This window comes from Sus scrofa, chromosome 6 (assembly GCF_000003025.6).
Source record: "Sus scrofa isolate TJ Tabasco breed Duroc chromosome 6, Sscrofa11.1, whole genome shotgun sequence".
NCBI classification, from domain to species: Eukaryota; Metazoa; Chordata; class Mammalia; order Artiodactyla; family Suidae; genus Sus; species Sus scrofa.
This window is the reverse complement of record NC_010448.4, coordinates 150,596,264-150,612,244: the sequence shown is the minus strand read 5'-3', so window position 1 is coordinate 150,612,244 and position 15,981 is coordinate 150,596,264. Positions and strand designations below refer to the sequence as shown.

General features: G+C 43.4%; 1 protein-coding gene across 5 annotated transcripts in view; it reads left to right on the top strand.

Moving 5' to 3' along the window:
- Nucleotides 6,680-15,981, top strand: part of PATJ (PATJ, crumbs cell polarity complex component) — a 356,852-nt gene continuing 347,550 nt past the window's right edge. For 4 of the 5 annotated variants that reach the window (XM_021096559.1, XM_021096561.1, XM_021096558.1 and 1 more), the window contains exon 1: nucleotides 6,680-6,813. The gene's annotated coding sequence lies outside the window, so the exon portion shown is untranslated. The remainder of the gene's footprint in view (nucleotides 6,814-15,981) is intronic. The other variant, XM_021096560.1, reaches the window with a different exon arrangement.

Here is a 15,981-nt window from a genome sequence, read left to right as displayed (position 1 = left end):
AGAAGGTGAAAGGAAGCAATTTTTAGTTTAAGTTTGTTGAAAATATGGCAAAATTAGATATTTTCTGGCCGACTGTAGGAATATGGCTAACCTTTGTGTCATTTTTCATAAAGATTTTGAACAATTAACCATGCTTTGCTGACTGATCAATCCCATTACAAAAATCTGTCTTTATGATTCTAATGATTATTTTTGTTCTCTCCTATAATATATAAATTAAAACGAATGAGAGTCTTCCCCTTCCTATGAAAGTAAAGAAATTCAGTTTTTTGACTCGAACTGATTCTGGTTCACTCTCTCTTCTTACTGCCCCTTAATCTATTTTCTCACAGTTCAGTAAAATATTTTATTTCTTTGCAAGTATAGTCTCTGATCAGAGGATTGCTACTTTGTCTAGTTGGAGTAAGAAAGTTAAGTCTCAGTCTTAAACACATTTTCAATGCAAAACTTCTTTGAACTTAAAAATTTTATAGAATTCTGGAGTTCCCATTATGGCGCAGCAGAAACAAATCCAACTAGGAACCATGAGGTTGCAGGTTTGATCCCTGGCCTCGCTCAGTGAGTTAATGATCTGGCGTTGCTGTGGCTGTGGTGTAGGCTGGAGGATACAGCTCCAATTTGACCCCTAGCCTGGGAACTTCCATATGCTGCGGATGCGGCCCTAAAAAGCAGAGGAAAAAAAAAAAAAAAAGAGAGAGAGAGAGAGAGAGGGAGAGAAAGTCTTTTTGCCTTTTCTAGGGCTGCTTCCGTGGCATATGGAGGTTCCCAGGCTAGGGGTCTAATCGGAGCTGTAGCAACCCGGGATCCGAGGCGCACCCGAAACCTACACCACAGCTCATGGCAACGCCGAATCCTTAACCCACTGAGCAAGGCCAGGGATCGAACCCGCAACCTCATGGTTCCTAGTCGCATTCATTAACCACTGAGCCACGATGGGAACTCCGAAAAAGAAAAATTTTTTTAATAGAATTCCATGGAAATCCAGTAGAAAGTAAAGGACATGAGTAGCACAGCCCAAGATGGAAACTGCTATGTAGAAACTGTAGAAAAGAGGATTATCAGTGACGCCTGAAGCAGAGCTTTCGGTGGGATTCCAGGACTCTGCACATTGGATCTTTCCATTCCTAAGATTCTAGCATACACCTAATTACATTAACAGATAGTTTTGTCCATAGCAAACCCATTCCTGTTTCCATGATTAGAACAAAATCATTACGAGGTAAAAGATTATAACTTTCCCCAATTTTTTTTTTTGCTTGAGATGGGCAATTTTTTTTCCTCTGGTGTTAAATCCACGATACTGGATCCTTGTACATCTTTATTATAGTCTTCTGCACATTGGGAATCTTTCTGCATCCATGCTGTTGTCTCTCAAGTATTTTTGTGTCCTCTTTTTGGTGCACCAATCTGCCCACCCTCCAATTAGATTAACTTTGACTCATCACTTAGGAAGGCCCACTCTATGCCGAGTGTATTTTCATCTTGAATGTCAAATGTAGGAGCTAAAACTGATTTTATCAGAGTCCTTTTTCTCAAAAAAAAAAAAAAAAAAAAAGAAGAATTTGGCTTTTGTGAGTTTCACCACCAATATCCCTTTCATCAGGTCCAGAGTTTGAATCATCTTTGCACTTCAGTTTTCTCCTTGTTTTTCTTTAATTCCTTTATCAAAACAACTGATACCTTAAAGTGCTCATTTTTTTAATCCTATGTTTTCACCCTATTTCGGGTATTCATCATTTTCTGTGTACCTTGCTGTGGTGACTTTTTCCTTCCTCTTTTTGATTCTAGGCCTTCTCCTCAACTTTGTCAATCCATTTTTCACAATGCTTCCAGACTAATCTTTCATTTAAGAAAGCACAAAACCTATATCATATTCAAAATCTTAAATTTTTTTTTTTTTTTTTTAATGTTTTGCTTTTTTAGGGTTGCACCCGAGGCATATGGAAGTTCCCAGGCTAGCGGGTGAATTGGAGCCGCAGCTGCTGGCCTACGCCACAGCAACACAGGATCCAAGCCGTGTTTGTCACTTACACCATGGCTCACGGCAATGTTGGATCCTTAACCACTGAGCGAGGCCAGGGATCGAACCTGCATCCTCATGGATCCTAGTCGGATTTGTCAACCACCGAGCCATGAAGGGAATTCCATTTTCAAAATCTTATTCAGAATCCTATTTAAACTCCTTGGATTTTATCCAAAGGAGTTAAAAATGTTTGTCCAGACAAAAACCTACACACCTATGAGTAGCAGCCTTATTCATAATTGCTCAAACTTGGAAGCATAAGATGTCTTCAGGAAGTAAACAGATACATAAGCTGTGGTACATCCAAGCAATGGAATATTATTCAATGCCAGAAGGAATGAGCTATTAAGTCATGAGAAGACATAGAGGAAATTTAATTGCGTATTACTAAAAAGCCAGTCTGAAAAGGCTTCGAATATTGCATGAATCCGACTATCTAACATTCTGGAAAAGACCAAACTACAGAGGTAATTAAAAGATCAGTGATTTCCAGGCGTTGAGGAGGGAGGGCAGCTGCAGGTGGATGAATAGGCAGAGCACAGAGGATTTTTAGGGCAGTGGAAATACTCCGTATGATACTAGAATTGTGACTACATGCCCTTATACATTTGTCCAAACCCCTAGAATGTTTAACACAAAATGGAACTGTAACGTTAAACCATGGACTTTGGGTGATTGTGTGTCAACACAGGTTCTTCATTTGTAACAGATGTATCACTCTGGTGAGGGATGTTGATAAAGGGGGAGGCTATGCGTGTGGGGGGGCACTGGGTACATGGGAAAGCTGGACCTTCTTTTCAGTTTAGACCCTAAAACTTCTCTAAAAAAAATGACGCACTTTTTTAGAATAAATACCATCATTAATCTTTTTTTAAAAAAAACCCAAAATAAAGATCCTATTCAAAACTTTTCAGTGGTTCTTTAATTTCTTAGAGATAAAGGATAAAGTCTTATAACCTAAAGTTCTCTGTAGTATTTTCAGGTCCTCCACCACCTGCTCTGGCCTAACTTTATTACTACTCTTAGCTATCTCCTTGCTGTTGTGTACAAGCATCTGTCATGTTCATCCCCATCTAGATCCTGCTTCATTTATTACTTTCTGTTTGTCAGGTGTATGCGATGCATATAATTCTTTCATTTAATCTTCAAAACAACCAGGTGAAGCAAGTACTGGTACTGAAATTTCACTAATGGGAATTAGAAGGTTTAAGTAACTTGTCAAAGTCACGTGCTTTAGGAAATGGTGGAGGTGGAGTCAGGTTTCAAGGTCAGATCTTCTGACATCAGAGATGTGTTCTTTTTTTTTCCTTTATAGGGCCACACCTGAGGCATATGGAAATTCCCACGCTGGGGGTCGAATCTCGAATTGGAGCTGCAGCTGCCAGCCTACACTGCAGGACCTAAGCCACATCTGCAGCGTGCACCACAGTTCATGGCAATGCCAGATCTTTAGCCCACTGAGCAAGGACAGGGATTGAACCCATATCCTCATGGATACTAGTTGGATTCATTTCCACTGTGCCACTCCAGAGATGTGTTCTTAAGAACTGTGTTCAGGAGTTCCCATCGTGGTGCAAAAGAAACAAACCCGACTAGGAACCATGAGGTTGTGGGTTTGATCCCTGGCCTTGCTTAGTGGGTTAGGGATCTAGTGTTGCTATGAGCTGTGGTGTAGGTTGCAGACGCCTCGGCTTGAATCCCGAGTTGCTGTGGCTCTGTCATAGGCCGGCAGCAACAGCTCTGGGTGCAGCCCTAAAAAGACAAAAATAAAATAAAATAAAAAAAGATACTCTTGAGGTTAAAAAAAACCCCCAAAACCAAAAGCCCCTCTGTGATCAGAATATGTTTACTACAGAGTATGTGCCTTAAAAACGTATGGAATAAGTTAAACCTTTCTTTACATTCCAGTTAAGAGCCAGAGGAAGGCTCACATTAAAATGACCACACTAAGAGTTCCTGTTGTGGCTCAGTGGAAATGAATCTGACTAGTAACCATGAGGTTGCTGGTTCGATCCCTGGCCTTGATCAGTAGGTTAAGGATCCTGCGTTGCTGTGAGCTATGGTGTAGCTTGCAGATGCATCTCGGATCTGGCATTGCTGTGGCTGTGGCATAGGCCAGCAGCTGTAGCTCTGATTAGACACTTAGCCTGGGAATCTCCATGTGCTGCTGGTGTGGCCGTGAAAAAAAAAAAAAGAAAAAAAAAAAAACACACTAAAATATGGAGAAAATGAGATTAAAGGTGATTGAAATGGATGTTTTCTGGGAATGGTCATTAAGGCCCTGGGGGAAGGAGGGCTCATAGGGCATTCCAAACATGGGAAAGGGGCTGAGTAACCAACAGAAAGGTCATGGTGTGCTCGTGCCAGGACAGAGAATGGACCAGACCATTTGACCCGAGTATCTTGGAGATGTGAAATGGAAGAGTAGGTTGAAGAACAAGCAAGGAGAGTTTAGAGGGCCTTGAATACTAGGAACAGAAGTCTGAACTTTGTTTCACAATTAAAAGTTATTTTTTGAGAAAGGGGAAATATGTTCATAACCATCATCAAATGTCAAAGAAGAGTCCTAATGTTTGCAAGGTGATGCTTTAAGATAACTGGTCTCCACCTGCATATTACCCCTCTCCTCCCCCCATTTAGGGAGCATTTCCCCATCCAAATAAATCCCTTCTAAAGCAAACCCTAAACACCTCTTAAGACCTGTTTAAGTTCTAACCAATGCTTTCAACAGGCATAATTTTTTTTCTGAAAGTTCGGGCTTCATTCTATTTAGTATTTTTTTTTTTTTTCTTTTTTCTTTTTAGGGCTGCACCCACAGCATATGGATGTTCTGGGTGAGGGGTCAAATTGGAGCTACAGCTGCCAGCCTACGGCACAGCCACAGCAACAGGGATCCAAGCCACATGGGTGACCTACATGCATAGCTATGCTGGATGCTTAACCCACTGAGCAAGGCCAGGGATGGAACCCGCATCTTCATGGATTCCAGTCAGATTCTTTTTTTTTTTTGTCTTTTTGCTATTTCTTTGGGCCGCACCCGCGGCATATGGAGGTTCCCAGGCTAGGGGTCGAATCGGAGCTGTAGCCACCGGCCTACGCCAGAGCCACAGCAACATGGGATCCGAGCCGCATCTGCAACCTACACCACAGCTCACGGCAACGCCGGATCGTCAACCCACTGAGCAAGGGCAGGGACTGAACCCGAAACCTCATGGTTCCTAGTCGGATTCGTTAACCACTGCGCCACGATGGGAACTCCCCAGTCAGATTCTTAATGAGCTGAACCACAAGGGGAACTCATTTTTTTGATAAATTATTATATAAATTTATTTCCCTCAATAAGTTTGTTCATTCCTAAGAGGCAGAAACCGTGCTGAAATTGTGTATCTCTTACCAAGTCTAAGAGATATTTTCTTTAAAAAAACAAAACAAACCCCCTAAAAATAACAGTATAAGGTGTCAAGTGTATGATTTTACAACAAATGTCCTTTTTTTTTTTTTGTCTTTTTGCCTTTTTCTAGGGCCACTCCCCGCGGCATATGGAAGGTTCCCAGGCTAGAGGTCTAATTGGAACTGAAGCCACTGGCCTATGCCAGAGCCACAGTAACGCAGGATCCAAGCCGTGTCTGCGACCCACACCACAGCTCACCGCAACGCGGGATCCCCAACCCAATGGGCAAGGCCAAGGATCGAACCCGCAACCCCACGGTTCCTAGTCGGCTTCGTTAACCACTGCAGCACAATGGGAACTCCAACAAATGTCCTTATGTTGTAGTTGTTTTGTAGATATCATCTTCCTGAGGCCAGGTACCCCATAATAAACATTTTACAATGACAGGTGTTTTACAAATATTGGATTTATTTAATGAATACATACCTGAAGACTGATTCTGTTTATCGTTAATGTGCACACTGTAGCAGACAAAATAAAACGCCTATCGTCAAAACTCTAAACTTAAAGAGAGTGGAATAAAGCCACTGCAGGTTTTACAGTCTTTCTCAAAATCAAGTTTTGACATCAAGGATAAAGATGTTAAAACATATAATGAAGTCAACATTGTACTTAGAGTCAAACGATCCCGTCAGGGTCCCAAACTTTGGACAAATTACTTAACCTGTAGGGGCTCAGTTTCTTCCCAGTAAAAGAGGTAAGGTATAACCTAGCGCCTGGACTCTCGCGGGCAAATTCTGCTAGACTGGGTTCTTGCCTTTCCTCAACTGAGAAAAAAATACCCCCGCCCCCCCAGTTATATTTCTTAGAATTTTATGTTGGGTCAGCTGATACAGAAAACACAAAGAAGGGGTGACAAAACGGGGAAGGAAAGGGACAAAAAGAGCAAGCAGACTTGACCTAATCCTTTGATCAATGTCCTTTCATTTCCTAGATCTCGGGTCTTGCTCTCCGCCCAGCCCTCTTACAACACCTGTCCAGCCGGTTCACTCCACTACTCAGCTTTTCGTCTGCCCACGCGGCCCCCAGACCCTACCTTTTTCAGGCTCTTTAACTTTCTCTCACTCAGTAGAGCTTCACCTGCGGAAAGGAGAGAAGCCCACTGCTCCCGCCTTCCCCCCCTGGAGTCGGCCCCCGGCTCCCCCGCCCGCCCCTCCCGCGCCACCTCGGCGCCCCGCCCCGGAGGGGAGGGGAGGGGAGGGGAGGCGTGAGGGGGAGGGCCTGCCAGGTGAGGCGCGGTCGCCCTGGGCCACTCACTTCCGCCCAGGTGAGGGAGGGCCGACGCCGAGGCCGCCCGCTCGCCAGCTTCGGGGTCCCACCCGCGCCTCTGCCCGACCAGGTAAGGCGGGGGTGGGGGGCGGGCGCGCGCTGGGCGGCGGGGACCCTGCCCCTCGAGCCGGCCGGGGCCGCTCTCCTCGCGTCCGGAGCCGCCGCCTCTGCCCCGGCGCGCGCTCCTCCCGCCCTCCGGGAGGAGTGGGCACTGAGGACCGAGGGCGCCGCTGGGCGACCAGTCGGTCCCGCCGAGGGTGCGGGACGCCGTCCTTCTGCGTCTGGCCTGGTGACCCCACCGTGGGACCCGCCCCCTGGGTGCAGGGCTCGCCGGAGGCCGCGGAGCCATCCGGCTCCAGCAGGCCCTACCGGCCCTCCAATCTCGGCCTGAGTCTGTACCGGGAGTGGCCGGGATCAAATTTTGCACCCGGATCTGTGCCTGTGCTTCGCCCCCCGAGCTGGGTGGAGTCTTTCCCCACCTGGTGATGGTGAAAGGAGTGAACAGGTGGTGGCCTGCTCGGGGTCCCGGAGGAGGGGGTGCCCAGTCCCCAGATGAGGGGAGGCTTGGCCCCGGCCGCATCTGGGCGCCTGGTGGTCATTTAGAGGAGTTCCCAGAACGGCGGTCAGGCCTGGGCTTTGCTTATCCCACTTTATAGGTGGGGAGGACCAGGCAGAAAGTGCTCTGGCTCCAGCCTTTGGGGAAATTGCTGGGTTCCTGCTTTAAGTCAAGCTCAGGAAAGCATTTTCAAATCCTTCCCCCTTCCTCCAAAGCGTCGCAGCCCTTCTGGAGGCCGAATTACTCTCCCCCTGGAGTGCTCTCTTGGTAGTTTGTCATATCTCCAGATGGCTCTTATCACTTTGGATTGGAAGTAGTTGTTTACTGGTTTGCGCGATTGAGAGGGTGGCCTTTAAGGGCCTTACTTCTCTAGGCTGCTTTTCAGCTGTGTTCAGAATCTGGCCATTGGTAGGTGCGCAGTAAACCAGTGTTCTTTCTTTCTTTTTTTTTTTTTTTTTTTTTTTTTTTGCTATTTCTTGGGCCGCTTCCGCGGCATATGGAGATTCCCAGGCTAGGGGTCTAATCGGAGACCCGTAGCCACCAGTCAACGCCAGAGCCACAGCAACGCGGGATCCGAGCAGTGTCTGCAACCTACACCACAGCTCACGGCAACGCCGGATCGTTAACCCACTGAGCAAAAGCAGGGACCGAACCCGACTACCATGGTTCCTAGTCGGATTCGTCAACCACTGCGCCACGACGGGAACTCCAAACCAGTGTTTCCTAAGTGAATGAAGACCTAAGGAGAACCAAGACCTTCTGAAGACCTAAGAGGAAAAGAAATGTTACACTGAAGATGGTAATACCACTTCTAGGCCGTCTAAACTCCTATAGGTTGTCTGTCAATTTATTTGCCCACAACTTTTTAAAAGAAAAGCTAGGGAGGAGTAGAGGTAAAAATCTCAAGTTGGTTCGTTTTGCAGCGTCAGCAAAGGTGACTATTAGCTAAAATGAGCTTGAGTTTCCAGACGCCTAATGACATTTTAAGGATTGTTAAAAAATTCAAATAATTAGAATGTTTAATAACGGAGCTTAGGAGTTCCCGCTCTGGCACAGTGGGCTCTCCAGTGTCTTGAGAGCGCTGGGACACAGGTTAAATCCCCGATCCCCTGCCGGCACAAGCGGGTTAGGGATCTGGTGTTGCAGGAGCTGCTGCTTAGGTTGCAACTGCAGCTTGGATCTGACCCCTAGCTTGGGAACTCCGTATGTCGCAGGGTGGCCAAAAAAGAAAAGGAAATACAAAACATAAAAGAGCTGGAAGGTAATTTACTGATAGAATTTACAAACCGAATTCTGAAGAGGTTTGCTTTTGCTAATTGAGATCCTGCATCGGTTACATAACATGAACTTGGTATCAGAATGATATTTGTGTTTAAAGCTGTAAATAAATTGTGTTAAGGCCCCATTTGTGTTTAATGATGCTAAATAAATTCAAGTAATAATATTTTTATAACTATAAATCTGACATATTCATTGTGGGAAAATTGGGGAGAATTTTCAAAAAAGAAACTAACAGCACACAGAAACCCACCTACCATTGAAAATAACCACTAATAAAATTATAGTATGTCTTTCAGTTAGTATTCTTAAAAAAGAAAAATCTTTGTATTTTCTCATGGTGAGTTCACTTTTAGAACCTTATGATTCTGAGACAGTGGTTCAGCATTCACTAATTCTTGCAGTTGCATTTTTATTTAAATGCAATTAATAATTATCCTTAAACTAAACAACCAAGCAGTCTGAATTTCCTTGCTTTGTTAAACTTTAACAAAAATGCATTAGGTTGGGGAAGCTGAAGTGGGATTTACTAAGTTTTAAGATTTTGCTCACCTTGGTAGTAAACTGAGAAACAGGACTATTCCACCTTAATATTTGAGATCGTTTGGCCATTACTTTTCCCCCTGTATTCAGATATTTTTGCAGATTTGGATGCTCTTTTTAAAGCACTTGTTCTAGGTTCTGGTGCAAATGGAGAGAAATTTAGAGCCTGTCAGTACCCTTCGTAGTTGTGGGATAGATCTAGGCTGAAGATGGAGAGCCTGCTTGCTTATTTATTATTGGCCATGCTCTTGGCAAGTGGAAGTTTCTGGGCCAGGGATCGAACCCATGCCAGTGACCCAGGTTGTTGTAGTGACCATGCCGGATTTTTAACCAGCTGCACCACAGGGGAACTCCCGTCTGCTTACTTTTTGCATTTGTGCAACCATGTAGCCTGTGGAGTTTGGAGACAAGGAATTTGGTCCACCTACCACATAACTCTTGGCAAGTTACTTGACTCTGGTCCATTTGTAAATGATCTACCTCATTGAGTTTGGGAAAGGTGAAGTGAAAGAAATAATGTTCAAGAATGTGCCTTGTAGGAGTTCACGTGGTGGTGCAGTGGAAACGAATCCGACTAGGAACCATGAGGTTGTGGGTTCGATCCCTGGCCTCATTCAGTAGGTCAAGGATCCAACGTTGCCATGAGCTATGGTGTAGGTCACAGATGTGGCTCGGATCTGGAGTGGCTGTGGTGTAGGTTGGCAGCTGTAACTCCAATTAGACCCCTAGTCTGGGAATATCCATGAGTGCTGCCCTAAAAACCAAAAAAAAAAAAAAAAAAAAAGTGCCTTGTAAACTGTAAGCCATTCTCTTCCCATTTTTTGCTCCTTCAGTGAGATGTTTAATTCTGATAAAATTAAGGAGTTATCTGCTGAAAAAGTCTTGAATGATTGACTGGCCCTCCTCCCAAGGTGGAATTAATTTCATTCAGTAGTAGCAGCTATGCTGTCTTCCTGTTATTATCTTTTTCCAAGTGCTTTCCCCTTTCTTTCTTTCTTTTTTTTTGAAGTTTAAGAAATTTTCTGCATTTGCAAAGTAGAGATAATACATTGTTAAGAAGATAAATGAGATGTGATACAGAATGGTCCTGCAGTGTACACAGTAGGCACCAAAAAACTAGTTACTTGATTTGTGACAGATAACACAGATTTTGGGAAAAGGCCAGGAGAATGGGGAACATTGGTGGGAGGAGTGTCTAAAGCATGGTTTGGCCTGTTTTACAGTTTGTTAGGATTGTTTTGAATATGACAAGTATTGGCATGACTACATTTCTGGAGAGAAGTTAGGGGCACAGGTCTGCCATGTAGGGAGGATTGAACAGGAGACTGAGGTGGAAACTAGTCATTAGTGAGGAGTATGAATGCCTGGTTCATTTCAGTGAGTGACTGGCTACACATCAGAGCTCTTTTTTTTAAATTTAAATTTTATTTTTTTGCTTTTTAGGGCTGCACTGGCGGCATATGGAATGCTTTATCTTTCATAGTCCTTTCAACCCAACTAGTATCCATGAGGACATGGGTTCGATCCCTGGCCTTGCTCAGAGGGTTAAGGATCTGGCATTGCCGTGAGCTGTGGTGTAGGTTGAAACACAGCAGGGATCCTGCGTTGCTGTGCCTGTGGCGTAGGTCAGTGACTGCAGCTCCAATTGGACCCCTAGCCTGGAAACCTTTGTATGCCTTGGGTGTGGCCCTAAAGACAAATACAAAACAAAACAACAAAACCCCGCCATAAAACAGATTCACTGTGTTCATACACAGTGACCAAGCTGCAGGCAGAAATTGACACACATTGATTAACTTTGAATATTCAATGAGAAAGATTGGTATTTAAAAAAAAATTAAAAAAATTTTTTTAATGGCCGCACCTGAGGCGTATGGAAATTCCCAAGCCAGGAGTTACATCCGACTTGTGCTGCAGCTGCGGCGAAGCCAGATCATTTAACCCACTGTGCCAGGCTGGGATGGAACCCACACTTCTGCAGCTGAGATGCTGCAGTCAGGTTTTTAACCCACTGTACCACAGCAGGAACGCTGAGAAAAATTAGTGTTTAGCTAACTGAATTATTCTGAAGAAGTGACTCCATTTTCAGTTCTGACTTTGAGTTTAAAATTTATCTTTTAGCCTTGATTTCAACATGTTCTAAATGTCCCGCATTAAGTGGACTTAATTGCCTATAGCCTAGGCACATGGTCCCAAAATATCAGGATAGTTGTGGAATTTACATATATATCTGTTTCCAAAATGCTAGGGGTACAGTGTTTTGGTGGCAGTATTTTTTACATCTAAGGGATTGAAAAAAGCCCTTGTCATTTGTATGGACACAAGGCCAGGACACCTGACTTGAATCTGCATTAAGATAGTAACAGATGTGTTTATTTATAGTTGGGTGAAGAGCCATTATTGCTCTCTGGCTAGGAGAGTTTTCCATTTAATCAGTACCTCATACAGGCTGAGCTTTGAGGACAAAGGTGTGATAACTAGACATAACAAGAACTTTGGTTTCCAAAGGAAGCAATGGAATTTTTTTTTTTTTTGTCTTTTTGCCATTTCTTAGGCCGCTCCTGTGGCATATGGAGGTTCTCAGGCTAGAGGTCTAGTCGGAGCTGTAGCTGCCAGCTTACGCCAGAGCCACAGCAACGTGGGATCCGAGCCGCGTCTGCAACCTACACCACAGCTCACGGCAACGCCGGATCCCTAACCCACTGAGCAAAAGCAGGGACCGAACCCGACTACCATGGTTCCTAGTCGGATTCGTTAACCACTGCGCCACGACGGGAACTCCAAACAGTGTTCTAAGTGAATGAAGACCTAAGGAAACAAGACTTCTGAAACTAAGAAAAGAAATTACACTGAAGATGTAATACCACTCTAGCGTCTAAACTCCTATAGCTGTCTGTCAATTTATTGCCACAACTTTTAAAAAAAGCTAGGAGAGTAGAGTAAAATCTCAAGTTGTTCGTTTGCAGCGTCAGCAAAGGTGACTATTAGCTAAAATGAGCTGAGTTCCAGACGCCTAATGACATTTAAGATTGTTAAAAATTCAAATAATTAGAATGTTAATAACGGAGCTTAGGAGTTCCGCTCTGCACAGTGGCTCTCCAGTGTCTTGAGAGCGCTGGACAGGTTAATCCTCATGGTTCCTAGTCGGATTCGTTAATCACTGCGCCACGACGGGAACTCCTAAGTTAATAGGTTTTAGATCATTCAGACTCCCTGGTTCCCTTGAGCTCTGGGGAACTGGCTTTGAGGAGTTACATGCTGTCTAATTGTGATCTGCTCAACTCACACCTGCAGTTAAAGGCTGACTACCTATACTTGCCCAAACAGATTTCGAGTCACCTATTTCTCTCTCTTTTTTTTTTTTTTTTTTTTTTTGTCTTTTTAGGGCTGCACCTGTGGCATATTGAGGTTCCCAGGCTAGGGGTCCAATTTGCCTACACCACAGCCACAGCAAGGTGGGATTTGAGCCGTGTCTGTGACCTACACCACAGTTCACGGCAATGCCGGATCCTTTAACCCACTGAGTGAGGCCAGGGATCGAACCTGTGTCCTCATGGATGCTAGCTGGGTTCATTAACCGCTGAGCTACAATGGGAATTCCTTTTTTTTTTTCTTTTTCTTTTTTTTTTTTTTTAAGCTAGACATATAAGATGTTTTAGAGTTCCCATCGTTGCTCAATGGTTAATGACTCCGACTAGGAACCATGAGGTTGTGGGTTCGATCCCTGGCCTTGCTCAGTGGGTTAACGATCCGGCGTTGCCGTGAGCTGTGGTGTAGGTTGCAGATGCGGCTTGGATCCCGAGTTGCTGTGGCTCTGGTGTAGGCCAGTGGCTGCAGCTCTGATTCGACCCCTAGCCTGGGAACCTCCATATGCCTCGGGAGCAGCCCAAGAAATCGCCAAAAAAAAAAAAAAAAGATAGACATATAAGATGTTTTGTTACACCAAATTTTCCATGTATAAAATAATCTTGTTCAGACATAGGATGTCTTGGAGAGTTACATTCTTGTGTGCTGTTAGGAGTCTGAAGAGTATCTTAGGGTCCTTATTGCCCCCCCATTCTTGAACTGAGGAGGTTCATCTTTTCAATAAGTTTCCTTCACCTCAAAATTTGAAACAAATTTCTAACTTGGCATTAGCTCTTCTCAAATATTCCATTAATTGGTAGTGGTGAAGGGCATGGGTATTTTTAAAAAGCCACAATATTATAATGATTTCCTTCAGTCAAATCCCACAGTGACCTGGACATGAAAAATTCATGGCACAGACTCTGTGGATCAATGACGGAGTGGAAGCTGCTAAACACAAAGAACGACTCATTCTCTGGAGGCTGTATAAGTATGTGGACAGTGGCACGTTGTTGCATTTAATGTCCAGGTGCTGCCCGATTGTAGGTAGCCTGTCTACAAGTTAGACTTAGCTTTACCGTGTTGAAACAGACTTGAAATTCCTTGTTGTAAGTCCTGTTTGTTGCTTAGCCTGGCCAAACAGGTCAGGATTGTTTAAAGATTTCCTATGACCACAAAATGAGTGAAACATTCATTCCATTTAGTATACATGCTGCTTCCTGGATATTTAGCTATAGCATTGTTGCATTTCTTCCTTCTGTCCTCGTATGCTCTTAAGGCCTAGGTGCCTGTCCCTAGATATTATCTAACCCCATGAAACTGTAGTAATTTTCCAGGCCTGCTTTATGGACATAGTTTGGCTTTCATTAAATCTGAGTCATAGAGTTGGATAGCCAGCCAGTTCTAACCTTAGCCCTTACGGAGGGACATCTACCACCATGGTTTCCAAAAATGTGCGGGATGATCCATTGAGAAAGTAGGATGATGACAGTAGAATCTTTCTTTTTAGTTTTTATCTTACTCTCATGATGTTTCTATTTTATAAATGTGTTGGTGCTGAAATCCGGGAACAAACCAGCTATATATGTTTTAAAACACATGACATGCAAATATAGTAATATATGTTTATACAAAAAATAAAATGAGTGGTCAACTTATTTTTAGATGGGAATGTGTGTTTAAAAAAGTTTGAAGACCTCTAATCTATCCTGTTACCAGAATTACCTTTTTAAATAGAAATCTGGACTCACTACTTCCCTACTTAAAAGCCTTTTGATTACTTCCTGCTACTTACAGGATAAAGACCAGTCTACTTAGCATTATTTACAAGGACCCTCTCAAAATAGTCTGTCTAAACCAGTGCTTCTCAAACTATCAGTGGTGAAAGATTAGGGTTCCCTTCCCCCAGTCTTTCAAGGACTAGTATTTTTATAAATACACAAAATAAAATTTTTATAAATTTACAAAAATACAATGTAAGTCAAGTGGTTTTATATCTCCACAACATTCCATGATTTCTAAATGCTTATTTCCAATTTTGGTACTTATCTCTTTGTAGGTCAAGCATCAATCCACAGTTCATACCTGTGGTAACACAGGTCTAAACCACTTTTTTGTCCATCCTGCTGCTTTTAGAGATGTTAGAGTAGTTTACAGCCAGTTAGTCCTCTCACATATTTTCACGCACTTTTACACCTGTATGTGGTAATTCTCAAATTGTGGTCTCTAGGCTAGTCACACCTGGATCACATGCAAATTTTGTTAGAGATGCAGATTCTCTGGGCTCACCTCAGACCTCCAGAATCAGAAGCACTGGGAGTGGTTCCTGCAATTTGTGTTTTAGCAAGCTCTCACGGTGATTCCAATGCACACTAACATTTGAGTACCACTAACTTAGGGAAGCCCCATGTGTCATTCAAACTGAAACACATTTGAGAGTGAAATGGAGCACTATTAATAAAGATGCTGGGTATTCTGAGACTCTTTTAGGCGAAGGAGGACAAATGGTCCCTCTGCTTTTACATTTTTTTTTTTTTCTTTCCTGCGAGAGGTCTCTAGTGTGTTCTCATTCCAGCATTCCCAAACTTCCCCAGGCACGGGAATTGCTTTCTTTTTATGATCTCCCTCTGCACATGGTACATACCTTTGCTGTTGTATGTCTGTGCCTTACAATATAATTATCCTGCTATATTGCCATTATCTTGCTCTGTGTCTGTCTTGCTCTCTCATTGGCCTTTTTAAAATTTTATCTATTTACTTAGTTTTTATAGGGCCGTACCCGCGGCATATGGAGGTTCCCACGCTAGGGTCTAATCAGAGCTTTAGCTGCCGGCCTGTGCCACAGCCACCCAGGATCCCACCCGTGTCTGTAACCTACACCACAGCTCAGGGCAACACTGGATCCTTAACCCACTGAACAAGGCCAGGGATTGAACCTTCGTCCTCATGGTTCCTAGTCAGATTCCGTAACTGCTGAGCCATGATGGGAACTCCCTCATTAGACGATCTTAACCATTATCTTTCTAAAAAAATTTTTATTGGAGTATAGTTGACTCATAAAGTTGTGTTAATCTCAGGTACACAGCATAGTAAATCAGTTATATCCATTTCTTTTCAGGTTCTTTTCCCATGCAAGCTACCACACAGTACTGAGTAAATTTCCCTTTGCTACAAGTAGGCCCCCATTACCCACCTATTCCATATATAATTGTGTGTTTATATCAATCCCAGCCCCATAGTTTACCACCCCCGCAACTTTTCCCCTTTGGTAAACATAAGTTTGATTGTGAAATCTTTGAATCTGTTTGTATTTTGTAAGTTCTGTTGTATCACTTTTATTAGATTCCACATATTAGTGATCTCATATGATATTTGTCTTTTTCTGATTTCTTTCTAGGCCCATCCATGTTGCTGTGAACGGCATTGTCTCATACTTTTTATTTAGCCATTATCTTTTCGTCTCTTTTACTTTTCAAGTTATAAAAATAATAACATGCTTTTTATTTGTATTTATTT